Below are 5,601 nucleotides of genomic sequence, written 5' to 3' on the forward strand. Positions count from 1 at the left end.
TCAGAAAACAAAGATCATGGCATCTGGTCCCATCACTTCATGGGAAATAGATGGGGAAACAATGGAAACAGTGTCAGACTTTATTTTGGGGGGCTGCAAAATCACTGCAGATGGTGACTGCAGCCACGAAATTAAAAGACACTTACTCCTTGGAAGAAAAGTTATGACCAACCTAGATAGCATATTGAAAAGCACAGACATTACTTTGCCAACAAAGGTCCGTCTAGTCAAGGCTATGGTTTTTCCAGTAGTCATGTATGGATGTGAGAATTGGACTGAGAAGAATGCTGAGCGCCGAAGAATTGATGCTTTTGAACTGTGGTGTTGGAGAAGACTCTTGAGAGTCCCTTGAACTGCAAGGAGATCCAACCAGTCCATTCTAAAGGAGATCAGCCCTGGGTGTTCTTTGGAAGGAATGATGCTGAAGCTGAAACCCCAGTACTTTGGCCACCTCATGTGAAGAGTTGACTCATTGGAAGACTCTGATGCTGGGAGGGATTGGGGGCAGGAGGAGAAGGGGACGACAGAGGATGAGATGGCTGGATGGCATCACCGACTGGATGGACGTGAGTTTGAGTGAACTCCGGGAGTTGGTGATGGACAGGGAGGCCTGGTGTGCTGCAATTCATGGGGTTGCAAAGAGTCGGACACGACTGAGTGACTGAACTTAACTGAAAGAGTACTGAAAACATATATCTGATGCCTTGCCAGATGAACAGGTGCAAAAGGGGAGAAAAGCTGCTTTGGCCATGTCTAAGACTGTGTCACAAGTGTCATCAGTCTGCACAATAGAAAAAGTTACAGTCACAATGTCTGAAACACTCAGGGTCCTGGGAGATACAATTGAATTCTGTTAGCAATAATCCACTGTAAGCCTCTAGCTTCTGTCAGCTTGTTTAAGTGGCCATATTAAGATAAACATTTCTTAATGTTGCTTTACCTTTAAGTTCTTAATTAACAGAGATGTTAATTAAATAATGGTTTCCCTTTGTTCTCATGGGACTCCACATCATTTCTTTGGGACTATCATCAAGGGACAGGAAGAAAGTTTAGAAAATGTCTTAAGTACCAGAATGCCAGCATTTTTGTTTTAATTCCCTGAGCCCAAATTTCCACAGGCAATTAAAGAGAAGCAGATGACACATGCACATACAGTGGATTGCATTACAGAAGAGGAACTCTGAGTGTAGGGAACCCAAATTGTTATAACATGTAGTAAACATGGCTGCTCTTCACTCTAGATGAAGACATATTATACTGGAAAGTAAGAAAATCTGTCCTTTGCACCAGAAGGAAATGCTGTCTCTAATATCCAATCATGAACTTGATAAGCATCCATTTATGTCCTAAATAAACAGCAGTCAGTGCCTCATGAAGGATGTTCAAAAACATGAAGGACCCATGGATAATTGTCTTCCAACAAATAAGTTAAAAGATTATCAATATCATTAGTGAACTGTATGATATAATATACTCATTGTTGTTTGTTGTTTAGAGGCTAAGTTGTGCCTTGACTCTTTTGCAACCCATTGGACTGTAGCCCTCTGGGCTTCTCTGTCCATAGGATTTCTCAAGCAAGAATACTGGAATGGGTTGCCACTTCATTTTTTGGGTGTCTTCCTGACCCAAGGATCAAACCTGCATCTCCTGATTGACAGATCAGGTGGATTCTTTACCACTGAACCATCTGGGAAGTCCAGTTACATTCGGTTAAAAAATTAAAGTCTCAAAACAGAAAGTGTTGACTGAAGTATGTTATTGTTGCTTAGTTGCTAAGACATATCTGACTCTTGTGATCCCATGGACTGTAGCCCACCAGGCTCCTCTGTCCATGGGATTTCCCAGATAAGATTACTGGAATGGGTTGCCATGCCCTCTTCCAGGGGATCTTCCTGACTCAGGAATTGAACCCACATGACTTACATCTCCTGCATTAACAGGCAGGTTCTTTACCACTAGCACCACCTGGGAAGCCTGTGTTAATCTCTATATCTAACCATAATATTTTTAAGCTTCAGTCTATATATAAATCTAGGGAAATAGTAAATGTTACATTCAACATCTCACTGCTCCCCAATCCATTCAGTTTAGTCTATAAGACCGTGATCATCCTCTTTACTCTGCCTTTAATATCATTCCATTCTCCATGGCTTATCTGTTATTTTCCTTTGCAGCCTGTATCAAGGCCTATTTCCATAATGAGATTTTCCTAAATCTTATCACTACGCTTTGCTCTAAAAAGCTTTGTCTGAATAAAAACATATTACTATCAATGACCAATAATAATTTCAGTGTTACATTTTATGGCACTCTATAGTTTAAAATCATTTACACATTATGTCACTCATATGACATTCAGGTGAAGATGAGCTACTGTGCAGAACTAATTTTATATCTGCTGACTCTAATATTTTGCATCTCCTCCCAGACTCAGCACTAAGATCTTTCAAAAAGTTCACATTTAAAGGTATACCTCAATATTGTTTTTTATAAGTATTTTCCTGGTAGAAGGCTTTTTTTAAGACTGAAAACCAAAAGATGTTTTATTTGCAAACATAAACTCATCAGTGATAATAAAAATGAAACATCTTGTGAAGTCTTGCCTGTGCAGCATGTTCAGTGGCCCTGTTCTGTCCAGGTACAACATAATCTGGTTGCCTAATAATGGGTAGATATGTAACAGTCCATAGAAAAACTCTGAGAGGGTAGAAAATGGTCAGTTACAACCTTATCTATACTACACAATTCTTCTGACATACAGAAATGAGCATTCTAACAGAAAGACCCTATGCAAGATGATGGAGGATCCAATATAGAAAGATCCAATTAGAAGGATTCTATACACAAGCCTCTCACTTGCCAAGGGAGATCCATTCTGGCTTAAATCTAAATTTCTCTATACACAGTTTCCCCACAAGTTGGATTCACATGCTTAAAAGCCACGATCTTGAGGAGTCCTAATGGCCAAGGATTAGACTATGCAGGACAGGGGAAGATGAGAAGAGCAGAACTGCTCTCTTCCTTTTTCACTACAGAAATCCCGTTACATATAAGCTTTGTTTTTAAGGCCTAAATGTTAAGACTACTTAATTTAATCAGTTCCATGTAGGGGAAGACATATATTAGAAATTTCAGCAAATGAAGAGAACTACAAATTTCTATTATCAAAAAAAGATCTATTCAATAGCCATTTATTAATAATATTAACTCTTTATTCTGCTTTCTGTTACTGTTTGTCTATCAGTGTGCATGATTCCTTATAGTTCTGGTCTTTGCGATCCCATGGACTATACAGGAATTCTCCAGGCCAGAATACTAGAGTGGGTAGCCTTTCTCCAGGAGATCTTCCCAACCCAGGGTTTGAACCCAGGTCTCCCACATTGCAGGTGGTTTCTTTACCCGCTGAGCCACAAGGGAAGCCCAAAAATACTGGAGTGGGTGGCCTATCCCTTTTCCAGAGGATCTTCCCAACCCAGGAATCAAACCAGGGTCTCCTGCATTGCAGGCGGATTCTTTACCAACTGAACTATCTGGGAAGCCCCATATTTCTGCTTACTTTGCAAATTACTTATAATAAATCATGTACTTTATATTTCTTCAAAATCTCTAATATAGCTATTTTAAAATTAGTTTAAAATATATGAATTTTTAAAAATCTTTTTCTTCATACAATTTTGGCTGTAGGAAGGATTAATAATTTTCAATGTCAGAAACCTGTTTCTAACTGTTAACTTTTATAAATAAGAGGGTGATTGGGGAAAAGAGAAAATAAGTGGATACCAGGTTGAATCCGAGTTCCAGTGAAAAGGATAAGGTAGCAAAAGACAAAAAAACAAGAACAGATGGGAGGAATGAAATAAAAAAAGAGCTGTTAGCCAACCAAAACTGACTATAAAAATGAACGTAGCCAGGTTAGATATAAATACAAATGGGACTAAGATATACTGTGTAGGTAAATTCTTCATCTTGTAACAGGAAAAAATTGATACAGCTTTGTGCAACATACCATATGTAATTGGATTTTCCCAATAAATTAATAAATTTTTATAAACTATAGATCTCTGTTAAAAATAACAGAGATTATAATGGAGATAAGGACATTATATGTGTAAAAGGGACACATTACTAACAGGACTACTTAGAATGCAAACAGCAAGCAAAATTGGACTTCTGTGACATTCATGGCTTAAACTCTAGGTAAAGAGAAGAAAATAAATTGGACTTTTGGCATTCACAAAAACTCTGGACTGATATTTCTTAGCCTTAGATAGCTGAACAGAATCATCCAGAAATTTTTTTAAAATCTAAAACTTACTTCAGAATTATACAAAGTTGAATTAGACAAATATGCAATTTTACAGACCCGTCCATGGATTTTTAGTTTGTGACTTATGATTCTGCTTTCTCTGTAATGTAGGTTATGATGATATTTACAACTGTCTACTATGGAAAAAGCAGATAGAAGTGGTAAATGATTAGAGCTCTGAGTTCTTAAAGAAGTTGTATTCACTTCCACCCTCACCTCATTTTGAGCCTCTGGTTTAGGCATAAAAATGATGAAAAACTATTAAATTAGCATGATGAGGAAAGTCACTTCTAAAAATTAAGGGACTTGAATTCTAATGTATGTCCACACTTATTTCTTGGGGTACAATAAAGTCCAAAAACTCAGAAAAGAGTACTTCAATGAATGGGAACTCAAGACACCATAGAATAGACTCACATCCTTCTCAAGAAAGTTAATATTATCTACATTCAATGATAACAAACATGACCATCTCTTATGCTCAGATTTTGAAAGGCTCAGCTTTTGAAAGGCTGTAAGGGTAAAGTTATTAAGACTGACTTTTCATCAAAGGAGGCCAATGATTTCAGTAGTACAAAACTATCCATGTTGTTGAAATTCCAGTCTCTACACTTGATTGCACTAAAGATGATGAATTGGAGAACAACGAGTGAAGAGGCTGAATATTTGGAAGTTAATAAACAAATATGACTACTTGTGATAATTTATGTAGGAACATGGTCAAAGTTTAAATGAAAAGATGGGTCGAGACATATGGTAAAATAAATTCCTTCAATACAGGGCAATAATTTTGTTGCAGAATCCTGGGGGTTAGCAATTGTTTTTCTGACCAGAGGTATAAAATGATAAAAGCAATATATAGTACAAATTGTGGGGATTCTTTTCAATTCACAGAATCCATAAGAACATAACCTGTTTCCATTAGGACTTTTGTATACATCAATCTTTGTCCCCAACGAATCAGAAAAACAGAAATAACCAAAAGGAATCATAAATGGTGAAATTTATATATAATACTTTTCAAGTTTCCATATAGCATAATTAGTATAAACTGAGCCATCCCTGAAACTTGACTATAAATGTTAAGTTTCCAAATAATTCATTTAATGATATTATCAGTTATGAGTTCCCAGATTACATATGACCAAAGATACTGTACTCAAAGCTATAGAAATTATTAACATTGCTTTTATGAGATTATTACAAAATATTCAGGGTGTATTGACTAACACAAAGATTAATAAGGCTAAAGACAAATAAACATGTAAATACAGATGCTTATATAGAATTATTCC

The sequence above is a fragment of the Ovis canadensis genome, chromosome 4, assembly GCF_042477335.2.
Source record: "Ovis canadensis isolate MfBH-ARS-UI-01 breed Bighorn chromosome 4, ARS-UI_OviCan_v2, whole genome shotgun sequence".
Classification (NCBI taxonomy): domain Eukaryota; kingdom Metazoa; phylum Chordata; class Mammalia; order Artiodactyla; family Bovidae; genus Ovis; species Ovis canadensis.